At 42.3% G+C, this 15,526-nt stretch overlaps 1 protein-coding gene across 11 annotated transcripts in view; it reads right to left on the bottom strand.

The window, feature by feature from the left end:
* The window catches only part of LOC120746103 (microtubule-associated protein 2-like), an 83,035-nt gene that overhangs the window by 41,671 nt on the left and 25,838 nt on the right, over positions 1-15,526 (bottom strand). For 5 of the 11 annotated variants that reach the window (XM_040051392.1, XM_040051391.1, XM_040051393.1 and 2 more), the window contains exon 1: positions 11,396-12,766. The exons of 1 other annotated variant lie outside the window; for it this stretch is intronic. The gene's annotated coding sequence lies outside the window, so the exon portion shown is untranslated. 5 more of the 11 variants (XM_040051383.1, XM_040051387.1, XM_040051390.1 and 2 more) reach the window with 3 other exon arrangements.

Below are 15,526 nucleotides of genomic sequence, written 5' to 3'. Positions count from 1 at the left end.
ATTACTCATCAGCCCCTGGAAAGGTCGAACACAGATGACTAGATGCTTTTTGTGCATCCTGACATCCAACTTGACCCGCATACGCCTCCCTGGAGGAGGGAGTCCAAGTGGGTCAAACAGGGGGCAAACTGAGAGGAGACGGAGGAAGGATGGAGGAAGGCGGAGATGGAGGTCAGAGGGCGACATAATCCACAGATTTGCCCTCTTCATCAGAAATGAGGCAAACAGGAAATTAATACTCATCTTAGTGTCGTGTGAAAGGCCCCGACAAACCTCGCTCAACTTCTCTGAAATGAGAAGAGGCAAATAAAATGACAGAAAGACACTTCCAGAATTATCTGGTTGTGTTTTAATTGAGCAGCCTCTCTGCATTATTGGCAGTTTCTAACTCTGGCAAATGACCTGCAGAGTCTTGGAGATCCAAATCCGAATTTCACACTGAAGCCTTTACAAACATACATTAACTAAAAATCAGTGGAGAAGACACTTGATCTGTCTCACTTGATCAGGTCAATTTCGACATTTCTTCAAAGGCAATTAACTGATCTTAATGCTGAAACCCTGAGAGAAAGCTCACAATGAGCCATACTCTTATCCTATACTTTGGATGCCAAGAAAACTCATAATCAAGCAGTTTTCCCCATCACAGCGTTCCCCCCTGAGCACAACGTTAGCTCCAACCCCTCAACACGAAACCATGGCTCAGCCTGTACACTTCGTCGTTTGCAAATCTCAGATAGGCTGCTTAAATTGCATCACTGTGCAAACAGTTGCTGCTGACTCTGCAAGCTTCTTTGCAACCCACTGTCACTTCAGTTCTTTTACTTTTGAAGATGTCTATTGTATTTGCTGATGTAGCTTGTCAGTGATGCTTTACCCACCACCAGGTGGTCCAAGAACAGCATTTCTGCCACATATAAATTACTGCAGCTGGCACGACCATCCAAAACTAAAGTGGCCTTCATAGAACTCATACATTTTTTGCTTTTTTGCTTTCTCAACAATGTCACAGATTATGATTAAGTTTAAAGGTTTGGCTGTGGCTCAGAAGGTAAAGCAGGCTATCCACCAATCAGGAGGTTGGCAGGTCGATCCTTGGCCCCTCTAAGTTATGTGCTGAAGTATCTTTGGGCACCCTGAGTTGCCCCTGATGCATTCGTATGTGAACATTAGATTAAAAGTGCTTATGTATTAGAGGTGGGAATCACCATACATCCCACGATACGATATTATCACAATACTTAACGCACGATACGATATTATTGCAATTTTTTTTAATATTTTGCGATATTCAGATTCTGTACATAAAGGTAAACTTTATCAATATTCATTTTATCCAATATCAAAGTCTCACACTAAGTCTTTCTCTCATTTCAGTCAGTTTTATTGTTGACAAACTGAACGGCTTGTATTATAGTCCAGTCCAACTTAACTGAATGCAACCATCTGGTACAATTATAGCTATTCTGAACTATGCAACTTATGAAAACTATGCAGCCCATTCAGCAACTGAAGAATTTGAAAGTAAATTAAAACAAAATATAATTTTACATTAAATAAAAAAGTTTTAAACTTAATTAAAATAAAACATGTCTTAAATTAAAATAAGTAAACTGTCATGTTTATTGCTGCCAAAAAAAAAGTTAAACACATTTGGACAGTGAAGGAATGTCAGGATTCTTGCTCAGAAAAAGGAGCTGATCAACATGCTCTGAAGTCAGAGCATGTTCCAGTCCACAAAAACCTTTTTTGCAACAAAATATCGATTTCTGCTGTCCCTGTATCGATACATTATTAGCAAACAAAATATCACGATACTACACAGTATCGATTTTTCCCCCCACCCCTATTATGTATAGAAAAAAGCACTTGTACAGGGAGTGCAAAATTATTAGGCAAATGAGTATTTTGTCCACATCATCCTCTTCATGCATGTTGTCTTACTCCAAGCTGTATAGGCTCGAAAGCCTACTACCAATTAAGCATATTAGGTGATGTGGTCTAATGACATCAACACCCTATATCAGGTGTGCATAATTATTAGGCAACGTCCTTTCCTTTGGCAAAATGGGTCAAAGGAAGGACTTGACAGGCTCAGAAAAGTCAAAAATAGTGAGATATCTTGCAGAGGGATGCAGCAGTCTCAAAATTGCAAAGCTTCTGAAGCGTGATCATCGAACAATCAAGCGTTTCATTCAAATTAGTCAACAGGGTCGCAAGAAGCGTGTGGAAAAACCAAGGCGCAAAATAACTGCCCATGAACTGAGAAAAGTCAAGCGTGCAGCTGCCAAGATGCCACTTGCCACCAGTTTGGCCATATTTCAGAGCTGCAACATCACTGGAGTGCCCAAAAGCACAAGGTGTGCAATACTCAGAGACATGGCCAAGGTAAGAAAGGCTGAAAGACGACCACCACTGAACAAGACACACAAGCTGGAACGTCAAGACTGGGCCAAGAAATATCTCAAGACTGGTTTTTCTAAGGTTTTGTGGACTGATGAAATGAGAGTGAGTCTTGATGGGCCAGATGGATGGGCCCGTGGCTGGATTGGTAAAGGGCAGAGAGCTCCAGTCCGACTCAGACGCCAGCAAGGTGGAGGTGGAGTACTGGTTTGGGCTGGTATCATCAAAGATGAGCTTGTGGGGCCTTTTTGGGTTGAGGATGGAGTCAAGCTCAACTCCCAGTCCTACTGCCAGTTTCTGGAAGACACCTTCTTCAAGCAGTGGTACAGGAAGAAGTCTGCATCCTTCAAGAAAAACATGATTTTCATGCAGGACAATGCTCCATCACACGCGTCCAAGTACTCCACAGCGTGGCTGGCAAGAAAGGGTATAAAAGAAGAAAAACTAATGACATGGCCACCTTGTTCACCTGATCTGGACCCCATTGAGAACCTGTGGTCCATCATCAAATGTGAGATTTACAAGGAGGGAAAACAGTACACCTCTCTGAACAGTGTCTGGGAGGCTGTGGTTGCTGCTGCACGCAATGTTGATGGTGAACATATCAAAACACTGACAGAATCCATGGATGGCAGGCTTTTGAGTGTCCTTGCAAATACAGGTGGCTATATTGGTCGCTGATTTGTTTTTGTTTTGTTCTTGAATGTCAGAAATGTATATTTGTGAATGTGGAGATGTTATATTGGTTTCACTGGTAAAAATAAATAATTGAAATGGGTATATATTTGTTTTTTGTTAAGTTGCCTAATAATTATGCACAGTAATAGTCACCTGCACACACAGATATCCCCCTAAAATAGCTAAAACTAAAAACAAACTAAAAACTACTTCCAAAAACATTCAGCTTTGATATTAATGAGTTTTTTGGGTTCATTGAGAACATGGTTGTTGTTCAATAATAAAATTATTCCTCAAAAATACAACTTGCCTAATAATTCTGCACTCCCTGTATAATGACTGGGTAGCAAACTCTTTATTTTTGAAGCAGGGTTGTTTTAGAGGCAGGTTTTTATTTCTAATCTCTTGTGTTTGAAAAGTACCATCCACTGCAGCAAGATGCTTATTAATATGATTTCTGCTTCAGAGTTGGACATTTTCACACTGACGTCCATGGGGATTGACTCACTTTCGGAGCTGGCCCCTAGTGGCCATTGGCGGAACTGACGTTCTTGGAACTTCAGCACTGGCAGATGTGAACACATCACTTAGTAGGTGAAAGGGCAGAATTGTCAGTCCTGTGATGAGTAGATGATCTCACAACATCCACAGAGGTGTCTTTAGAAGAAACACTGACAAGGATTACTTCTATTTTGAAACCACCTCTAATGATTTTCACTCTAGTTTTAAGAACAATCTCAGACAGTTTTTTTATGCAAAGCATCCATAAAGCACCTACAGGCCTGTATTTAGTGCCAAGGTTACTGAGGATAATGAGTATGGCTGCCACTTGATGACTTAGTAGCTTCTGCTAAACAGACTCCTACCTCCTCGAGCAAGTGCTAAAGGCTAAATAAAGACTGCACGATCATGTTGCTTAGCAATGCTGCTGTACTTTAAATCACTAAAGTGCCACTCGATTCTTCGGTTTATTTTCAAAACCCACACAAAGATTTTCTTGAAATAATAATGAAAACATGCTGCAGGAAACGTGTTGCTCTATGGTAACAACGTGAGCGCTGAAGCTGCGGTCTGTGTTTGTGGCGTGTTTTGGTTCAAGCTGGTGATCCAGACAGATAATTTGACAGAGACTCTCCTCCAAGGTTTTTGCTTCCTCCCTTTTAACTTGGCCATCACCCCCGCTTCCTCATCTATAATTCACACAGGCAACCTACCTCCCTCCCCCCCACACACACAAACCTGTTCATACACAATCCCTCAGGCCACACGCAAACACGGGTATGTTTAATGCATCAAAGTCGCTATAGAAGTTCAAGGTGAAATCCATTCTGTAATATGCTCAGATACTGCACAAAGAAATAATTCAAGACAACTTTACAGGGAGTCTTTAATCCCCAATAAGTACTGCAAGCTATGAGATTAGGCTTTGCACTTCTTTAACGTTCCTCTACATCATGTTGGTGTCGATAACCATTTCACATTTGGCATTAAATGCTTACGACTTCTCATTATCTTTCCATCGCCGCTGTGTAATTGCCTCGGTGATTCATTTCACCTTATTCCAATCACGACTCTCCATCTAGTCCTGAACTCTTTTATTCTGCAGGAGACTTGTAATCAGTGCAATCACACAGTGGTAAAGAGAGAGAAGGAAGGTGGCAGTTTTCGAAACTACAGAAGAGGTGAGCATCAGTGATCCCTGTGAAAACTATTAATGACTGTAGCACCAGTTTGGAGATGAAAAGGTGTACCTGAATGTTTTTTCTTTGTTAAGCCACTTAACACTGACCTGTGAATCGTCCAAGCATAAAAAGCCCCTTTTGTTAAAGAAACCATTTCTTTAGTTGAATTTATGAAAAAAAAATGTCAAAGATTACACAGTTTGACAGGTAAAATAGTATTTTTGCACCAACAAGATGATTCCCAAAGAGTTATTAGCTGAAAACCTGACATATCTCAGCATGGTGTGCAGTGTGTCCTTAAAAAAATTTGAGTAAACTGGATGAAATAAGTATTGGGCCTAATAAACTATCTATAGCAGATGATCAGTAGCTAAAAGTTATACCCTGGTGAAACAGGAAAAAAAATCCAACAATGACCTGACACAGGACCTGAGAGATGCATCTGGACTTCCAGGTCTGATGGAGTGATGAATCCACATTTTTTGGTTCAAATCATTGTCAGTATGTACAGAGGAGGACAGGAGAGCGGTACAACAGTGAGCGTCTACAGCCATCTGTAAAACATGTTGGAGGGGCTGTCATGGTTTGGGGTGCATTTCAGCCAGTCGTGTTGGAGATCTTGTCAAAATTGGTGGAATTATGAACACAGAAAAGTACCATCACTTTTTGATCCACTGTTAAATACAATCTGAAAATCATCTGATTGTCAGCAGCTCAACTTTTCAGCATGACAATGATTGCAAACACACAAATACAGTAAAAGTATGGAACACTATAATGGATCGGCCTCCCCAGAGCCCAGATCTCAACATTATTGAAGCAGTGTGGGATCATGTTGACAGAGAACAGAACAAAAGGCAGAAACATCCAAAGAAGAGCTTTGAATGTCCTTCAAGAAGCCTGGAGAACTATTCCTGAAGACGACTTAAAGACATGACAAGAAAGCTGCCTAAGAGAGTTCAGACTGTGCTGAAGAATAAAGGTGGTCACACCAACTATTGACTTTCAGGCACATTAGAGTTGTACAAACTCTGTTTTTTGCCTTATATATTGTATTTGCATGTATGTTTGCACATGTTCACAAAATATGAAGAGAACATTACTGCTGTTTTAACTTTATTAATATCAGAGAGAAAAGAAACATAGGCGATGACAGGGAATAAACCAAACAACTGTAGATGGTATCTGTCTTCTACATAAGTCTGCAAACTTGTTTTAGCTTATGACGATTGGACCAAAGCTTCATTACAAGTGTCACATGACTGTGAATTACGATGTGTGAAAATACAGCATTAGTTTGGCTCTAATTTTAGCATAGGGGGTGTCACAGATAAATTTGTGGGTCATACTATAATTTAGAAAGGCCTTTCTTTTTCTAGTTCACAATTTCATCAGAAATTAATTATTTATCCTGAGACTCTGAATTCCCATTATTCCCAGTAGTGTTTTTTTTTTACTCTAAATGAGTACTTAAAGTTATTTTTATTAAGAGCCACATACATTAACAAAGTAGTTTATTACGTACTTTTTAGTGCTTTCAAATGGTCATAAACACAGTCACACAGTCATGTCTAAAGGTGCAACAAGGTATCCACACTTTTAACTTTGGGTAGATTTTTGTGGGAAATGGTAAAAAGTAAACAGTGAGTGAGAACGAAACTTAAAGGGAGGTCTTAGATGAGTATCCCAGTCAAATTTGTGTATTGTTTGGTTGTTTTCCTGGAATGAATTGCATAATGTGACGTTAGTTATCATCTGACAGCAAAACTTACAGTTATTTGATCTCAGTTAGCTGCTAATGTAACCCAGTGAAACCTGAAATCCACAGCAGGTAGGCTGAAATGTAAAATTTGCTTTAGCTCACACTTAATTAACTTATTAATTTCCTTTGACCTCCCCTACAGTTGTGGTATATCTGCAAACCACTCTGCAACCCACCTTCACCCCAGTTCCTCCTTTCATGCTGCATGACTCAGTGCTCTGTCTTACGTCACTGATGCCTGTTTTGTGTTGTACCCGGGATGTTTGTGTTGCTTCCTGCACAGAGCCAAGCTGCTAAATAAAAATTGCAGAAGGAAATACCGATCTACTTTTGACAGTTCCTGACTGAAACATTTATCTTAAGACGGCAACACAGCCAAAACTCTGTTCTCTCCACTTTCCCTGTGGCTAAACAACAGACTTGTTTTACAGGAAACCAGTAGGAAAGTGTAGACCTGTAAAATCCATGCAAATCTCTCTTTGTCATAATTTGAAATGTTAAAAAGTCACACAGGGAGGTATCACTGTACAGTGTGTGCAGGAGTCAGCCAGAAGAGGACTCAGTGGACCCAAGAAAAGATGCTTCAGAGCAAATTTCACTGGAAAAATAGGGCATCGTGGAATCCAGCTCTTTAAATGTATCCATTAAGTCTGATCCTTGAGTCAGGAGCCCCAGAGAAAAGTAATATCCTGTTTATGACAAGAAACAACAGGAAATGTGGTTTTGATTATTGGATTTAGTTGCTGCAATAGCATGCTATTAGCATGAAAAAGAAGCTAGCAAATTTCCCATGTTTAGACTGACTACAACAAGTAACCGCACAGTAACATGAGCTTTATAATGGATTGGCTCTTTTACTCACTGTTGAAGTACAGCAGAGAAGAGCATAAACACACATGCTTCCTACGTGTAATGCTCTCTGCCCTTCACATGACCTAAAAGCTTAAACATGTGCTCGTAGCACTTTCTCCTCTGTAAAGCAGGAAGGACCAGGTGCGGGTCTTTGTGTCTCCAAGACGACAGCTGCAGTTAACAGCGAGGACAGGTGGCTGAACTGATCTATATGCATTCACAGTATATATATATGGAGGTTTTGAGTGGCCTTGGAGCATTACAAGCACATTCATCAATCAACACGTTAGCACAGCGCCACCCAAAATGGTGCCCGGAGGCTGCGATTTCATTACTTTCACCCTGAGGAATGCAAAGAGAGTGAAAAACATTTAGGAAGAAGACTGCAGTTGTTACGCAGACATTTCTGGTTAATCCTTGAAGCTTTTTAAAGTTTCCTTTATGGAAATATGCAGCTGAGACATAAGCTAGCCGCCAATGTGAACCTCTGCGATGATAATATACAGGAACTATTTAGTTCTTAGTTTGTGTTATAAAAGCTACTCTGAACATCATAAATGTCGCCCATGACAAATATATATCTACATTACTGTGCAAAAGTCTTGAGCGACACCTAATGTCTTTATATTTTCTTGCACTTATTTGGGTAAATCACACTTTTATAGCAAAATATAAAGAATATAAAGTGAATTTATAAGTATAAACTAAAACTAAAATAACAAATAAAAAGTGAAATGAGCAAACACAATCTAAAAGTTAACAGAAACTGAATAAAACTGAAAACGATCATGTAAAGAGTTACATTACAAAACTATTAAACTTGAAACTAATGACTTATGCTGCTTTCAAAATCTGAGCGCATCTGAGGTTAAAAGGAAACTTTAATCTAAGTAAGATTCTGCTCAAGTCACTGAAATGGTCAGAAATTACAAAGCACACGCACACCTGACACCGTTTGAAGCTCAATGCTGTACACATTTAGTCTCTGGGTTTTATTACCTGTTGTTACTAAGCAGCTACTCACCTTACTCCTTTTTATCTGCACCCAGACACGTGTCAGAAAAACCTATATGACCTGTGCTGTCTCGACTGTCTCAGGCTTTCAAATGAGACGCCCTTTTCTCCTGTAATCATCTCATGAGGAGAAGATGAAACTGTCGGAGGTGGTTATCGTTGGGAATAACACTTCTGGTCAATCTGATTGCCCTAAAACTTCAACTAAAGCTGATTAAAAACTGCACCTCTTGAAGCTTGTTATTTTTAGCCTTTAACCTCATGCGAACTGAGATGAATTTTGCAAATACATCAAGTTCTGTTTTCTTTAAATCGTCCACCCAACACCCAAATTGACGGGATGCTACCTCATGTCATTGGCCTCCTCTGGGTGTTTTCCACTATGCAGCATCATCACGCATTCCTCAAATACACTACCAGTCAGTTCACCGGCTCTGCTGCAGTCTTCCCCCCTCCCGCCCCTGAAATGACAAACTGTCTCCTGTGGCTCACCTCCTCTTACAGCTTTGGCATCTAGCTTCATGCGCATCAAGTATCACTTGTCAACACTCACTTCAGGGCTTCCTGTCAAAGTCGAGGGACTCCCGTGTTCCTGTCTCCAACACTTTGCCTCTTCAAATTATCCACAGCACGCATTAATCTCTGACAGGGAGGTATAAAAACACTGCAGCCTGAGAGGCAGATGTTGAGAAACGCTGGGCGACTACAGCAGCTCCTGTGCCAGCTGGATAATCAGCCTAGAATTTATCTCCCCCCCCAATAATGAAGAACCTGATTAAGAAGTTCGGAAAAAGTTGCATTTTGTATTGTTAATGCTATGCTCAATATCCCTGCAATTTCGGATTAAATCTACAGTTTAGGCATATTTTTTTTGCAGTTGAAGATGTCATGAAGAGAAAACAGTGCCTTTCTTTTCTGCGCTTGACTTCGCTGTGGCACCTACATTTATCTCCGCTGACTAACAGCAGCGAGAAGCAGGGTGGTGTTGACTCTTTCTCTCTCCCACTCATTTTGCCCTTCAAGCATGGCAACAGTTGGTTAACTGCCTGCTGCGCCCTATTCCGAAGGCATGGGCTTGGCAGAACCGAAAGAGGGATGCAGGAGGAGGGAGGAGGGAAAAAAAAGGGAAAGAGAGGAGAGGAGGTGCTGGGTGATTGGGGGACAAGCTGTGACCCCAACAACAAGGACAGAAAGAGGGCGCATCCGCCCCCCTCGTCCTGCCCGCCTCAGCCCTGGCATGTCATCCCAAGTTGGTCCCAGAAAGCAGACAGCTCGCCTGAGAGCTGCCCAGCAACCGTGCGAGCAGACGGAGACAGAGATAGGCGGAGAGAAAAGGGGATTCAGGGAGGGGAGCGAGGGGGCGTCATGCCACTCTAGATATGACAGACATTGCGGTGACTTCTAGCACGCAGTTATACATGCGTAACGTTGGCGAGACGGCAGAAACAAAAGTAGGAGGGTGGCACAGCGGTGTGGTGGTTAGCAGCGTTGCCTCACAGCGAGAAGGTTCTGAGTTGCTGTGTGTTTGCCCTGTGATGGACTGGAGACCTGTCCAAGGACTATATACATATAAATATACATAAATATGTGAGTCACAGGCCTACGTCCATCTTTCATTTACAGTGAATACTGCAACCTGCCCGAGGCCAACTGTCCACTATAAAAAGTAAGGGAGGAAAAGGCTTCTTACATATAAACACCGGTGCATGCCCATGTTACAGTACTGTCTGCCCTGTTGGTGCTGCTGGCAAGATATGCATAGTAGATGTTGTTTAGTTTTAAAAAATACCAGTTCATTTTTGTCAGTTGCTTTGTCATAATTTCTCATGCATAATGCAGTTTTTGTGGGTATAATTCAAATGTTATTGTTGTGAATTTAAAAGGATAGGATGCTTTAATATGTCTTCACAGGTGCATAAATGCTAAAAACAACAGACTGTTGCTCAACGACAGGATGGCTTCATTTTATCTGATATAGATAAGAACCTTCTTGGTCTTAAGATGAACCTGTGTGCCAAGATCGGTTGCTCAACTCTTAATGATATGGGAGGAGTTTGTGGACAAAGAAACAAACCAACACACAGAGAAACAGAGATTTGGTGCATTACGGTGAGATTAAGACTATTAGAAGTTTGTTTAACTACTAAGTGAATATGGAGTGGTTTATTGTCCCCTCGGATGGTGCCACAACACGAAAGAACAAAACAGATAAAAGCAGGAGGCGGAGGAATAAATAGCAGAAAGGACAAAAAGAAAGGAAAAAGAAACAGAAAAGATAGAGTGGGAGAAAAAAAAGGGCGCTACATTGCCACCTGCTCCAAAAGTCGATCGAGCCGTCAGCAAACTTGTGACAGCCAGCTCAGCCGGCGCTGACAGGCAGCGTAATGCATCCCGCGGTCTCGCTCGGCTTGGTGTCGCTCCCACTGAGAAACCACCAACAATCTGTTGGCTATGAGTCGCTAACCGCCAACGGCCGCATGCCATCACAGCTACAGCCTCTAAATAGAACCCAATCAGCATTGTTTCCAAGTGAAATAAAGTATAAAAAAATCAGAAGATCAGGCTTTTATCTCGGTTTCGCACACACAGGCACACAGCAGCAGCAGCAGCAGCTCACCCTGAGTGAACCGTGGTGGCTGAATAATCAGGGGTGTCTAGACGGAGGACGTCACAAAGATTAAAGGTCATCAAACCAGAGGAACAACAGCCCCTGGCTTATCACAGCATCACTTTTTTCATATTCGCCGTCCTTCGAATATGTCAGCAGCAAATATTCTCAATCTGTGCCAAACAAAAGAGAATGATACCCAGGGAGATGCTGATTAGAGATCATACACACAATCAGACAAGGAGGAGGAGAAGAAGAAAGAAAGAAAGCCGGCAATTTTTCTCTCGAGAATTTTCCTTTTTTCCCCAGCCTGTTTAATACTGAGCATGCACATCACATTTGTAGCTGTAAAAGCAGCTAGAAAGGGACTATATAATATAATACACAGCATCTTACCTGGTGGGGCAGTTATTCCAGCTTTTTGTCTGCAAAGAGGACACAAGGGGGAGGGGGCAAGGCAGCGGCTTCTGCAGAGAAAGAGAGAGGAAAACGAAAAGAGATGAAGAGGCGAGAAGAGGAGAGAGCAGGAGTCAGAGGGGCAGCGCCACGCAGACGAAGAGATGCCTTTTTGTCAGCAAGCGGAGCTGGCGAGCACGCCGCTGCAGATTACGCACTCCCTCTCATCCACACACACACACACACAGAGGACCGGCACACTGCCTCACAAAGATCTCCCCTTCACCAGCACGCACACACACATACAGATAGTGCTGCAGACAAGCCAGTGTCTGCATTACATTGGGGTTGGGTGGAGAAAAGGGGAGGGTGGAGAAGTACACAAGAAATGTGTGTGTGTCAGGGCTACATTAATTCATCTTTGAAAGGGATATGAAGCTCATCAAACCCCCAGAGGGAATTAAGTTCCAACATAAAAGACCATCTCCATCCAAGAAATTTCCAGAAGTGCGTTTCATTCTCTTCCCTGTTTATCTCAGCCCTACACATTACAAATGCATGAAACATTTTAATATGACAGTATCTGTGTGTGTGTGTGTGTGTGTGTGTGTGTGTGTGTGTGTGTGTGTGTGTGTGTGTGTGTTGTATGTACAAAGGAGGGGTGCAGGGTTTGCCCCTGTGGTGAATAATTGCTCTGTCCTGGTGCTCATTTGCAGGCATGGCCAAGTGCAGCAGCAGCAGCACTGAAACAAAGACAGCGAGGGGGAACCGGAGGGTGAGGGGGGGGATGTCTGTAGACTGCAGAGGCCGGACCAGCAGAGCAGAAGCACACACAGCCCGGTTTCACCAGGCCTCCGACCTCAAACCACATGAAATGAAATATATTTAGAGTGCAGAGACTAACAATGGTCTCGGGCCAGTAATCCATCACGTGAGCTACTAGAGATGTCAAAGATGTTAATAAATACAGGGATTATGAGCCGAGCGCTGGAGTGGCTAAAAGACTGAGTGAGTGCAAATTTGAATAATTGGAAGGGTGAGCGGATTTAATGAAACAAACGACAGGTTCAGATTTTTTTCTTGGTCAGAATTTGTCTCACTCAGGTCACAGCAAAAAGAACCAATGACTTCCCATTTATAACGTGACTCTGATATATGTCATACACATATATAATTAGGAATTAGCCTCAACCACACACACCTAGAGACTGGTTGGCAACCCCTGGACAACCCCTGGTTGCTAGGGAATGATGCTTATTCCCTGACCTGAGTGGAGCCAGAACCTCGTAGATTTGAAACAGAAATTTAGGAATTCCTTGACAATGTCACGGTTCTGGGTCAGTTTGACCCAGTATTTTGAGTTTATGTTTTGGTTTAATTTTGCATCAGGGATTGTTCTCTTGTGTTAATGATTATGATGTTTATTATTAGAGTTTCATGTTTCTGTTTATTTGTGTTAAGGATTTGTTCTCGGTTGTATCTCACGTTTAGTTTAGTTCAGGTTCCCTGTGTCATTCTCTGTCTGTCTCTCAGTGTCAGGTCTGCGTCTTGGTGTAGTGTTCTCGTTTCCTGTTTTATTGTGAAGGTCTGCGTCTCATGTGAGTGTGTTCAGTTTTACCTCTGTCTCGTCTTGTTGATTATTCCCAGCTGTGTCCACCACCTGTGTGTAATTCCCCTGTGTTTCTCTGTGTGTATTTAAGTCGTGTCCTCTGTCTTTGTAGTTGCTGGTCCGTCTGTGTATCCACCATGTTTCATCCGTGTCGTCGTCGTCGTCGTCGTCGTCGTCATCATGATCATGATCATGATCATGATCATGTACCATCGTCGTCATGTACCATCGTCTTCCTTCCTTTATGTTCAGGTTCGTGTTCTTGTTCATGCTCTGTAGTTTAGTTGTCCCAGTATAGTTTAGTTCTCCGTTTTGTCGTTTGCCTCTCTATATTTTTGTGTTCAATAAATCACCTTCACACCTTCACGACTGCCTGCACTTGGATCCTCTTTTTCCTTTTCCACACGGCTCTTCTCACTCGCCATGACAGACAAATAGTTACAGACTTGCTGCAGTGCAGCAGTTTAAGTACAAAATGACAGCCTTGCTATTCAGCCTTTAATAAAGGAACATAACCAAAATACAACCAGTTGCCAACCAGTTGAAATGAGTGTCAAAGACGAGTCACGCTCACCTGCGTGACTGTGATTGTTGCCTTCCTCAAGGTAATCCTTGCAATCACCATCCATCCAAAGTGGTTGCCCAGAGGCCAAGAGTGGTTCAACTCTGGGCAGCCAGGCGGTTGCTGGTTTCTGATAGCAAAATATTCAGTTTAATAACGAGGTAGCCACCAGTTGCAAGGAGGTTACTGCCCCATTTTTACTATAGTGTGACTGAGTCTTTAGCTAGTAATCATGGGAGCGCATTCAAAGACTAAAGACTTGCTCTCATAATATCCAACCGCACATCCATTGCTTCTAATCGCAGACGATAACGTTAGCAACTTGCTAGCAAATATAGGAGCGTTTACTGTCTAATGATCTGGAGTTTGTGGAGACCAAGCCTGAGCTAAGCTTACAGTAAACAGTAAACAGTCAATCTTTGATACAGGGTCTTGACTTTGCAATATAAAATCTAAAATGTACAAGTTTACAGTTTCTATAAGATGACCAAAAAAAAAAAATGCTATAAAAAGTTGATGGTCTTTATTCTGAACATGAGCATTTTTAAAGGACCTACCCTTTAAGGAGCCAATAAATTAAGCCATTAAAGTAAAACCAGTACAACCACATTGATGTCAAGAGACACTCCCTGACATGATCGCCAAACCTCGGAGGCCAGTGAGGTCGATGTGAAGCTGAATCACAAAGGACAGAGTCATTACGGTTTCCAAAACCACTTTAGAAGTTAGAGGCTGTGCTCCTTCCACATCCTCTCTTAGTCTCCAATGTGAAAAATTATGATATCAGCAATACATACTGGCCACCCTGCTCTCTGAAGATTTTCTATTGGTAATTGAAAAACCAATATCGGTCGACCACAAGCAGAAAGAGCCATCAGCATGAGGCTATAATCAACCTGTCAGCATCGAGGTCTGGATCAAGTTTAAAGAAAGCAAATGAGACATTTAAAATGACAGTTGAAAAATAATCTCAGTGTCAAATTAAAATATGAGCTCATATTCAGATTTCACCTCTTCGGGAGGGTTCAGTGCTCATCATGAGCCGAGCAACAAAGTAGATCTGTCAGAGTCTGAAGTCCAGAGAGACGGAAGAGATAAGGAGAAAACTGGATGGATGGAGAGACGAACAGAAGGAATGAAAGATCGGGGAAGGGAGGCTCAGACGGCCTTGTCAACGCCTCCAGCCTTTAAGGAGGCAGTGCCAGCACCGATTAGAGACCAAGCCTGGACCGGAGCTGCAGAGCCAGCTAGCACAGTCCGGTAACATCTAATCTCCCAGAAAGCAGATGTTGGTTGCGCTAACGCCAATATGCCACAGCCGAACTGTCAACAAGACACAGCGACAGGCAGATCACTCGTCATGTTGTTCACCCTGTGTTTAAGCCGCACACGTGGTTGGTAAAACAAATCAGTGCAAACAGGCCTCAAATCTGCAGACTGATCCAACATTACGTCGATCTCACTGCACTGTTGGAAGCACAGGTTGGTCAATGAAGGTTGTGTTTGGCTTCTGTAAGACTGGGACAGAGCCAAGTCATCATGATCTGGCTTGGCCGAACTGATCACCGTGACTTCTGTGCAATCACCCCGGGCTCCTTCAGCTAGACGTGGATGATTTGGTCCTGTATGAAGAGCTGCTGGATTTCCCTGGACAACACCCAAATCATCACAAGAATAAGGCTGGAAGAAAAGTCTTTTAAATAATGTAATTTCAAGATGTACCTCCTCTGATCGGGTCTCTAACTCTTGCCTTTAAAGCAAACACCTGCCAGATTGGAAGCTGAACGCACACATACACAGACAGGGATGGATTAGCACTCGAGGGAGGTTCTAAAGCAAATCACTGCAGTGTGAACTAATTCAGCATCATCTGCTTCTCCAGGATAACAACCAGCTGCTGACTATTACTGGAACTGATATATATACAGACTTGCCTGAGTACCATCATAAGATACCCAAA

This window comes from Simochromis diagramma, unplaced genomic scaffold (genome assembly GCF_900408965.1).
Source record: "Simochromis diagramma unplaced genomic scaffold, fSimDia1.1 OVJJ01000107.1, whole genome shotgun sequence".
NCBI lineage: Eukaryota > Metazoa > Chordata > Actinopteri > Cichliformes > Cichlidae > Simochromis > Simochromis diagramma.
The sequence above is the reverse complement of the archived record's forward strand: the minus strand, read 5'-3'. Positions and strand labels throughout refer to the sequence as shown.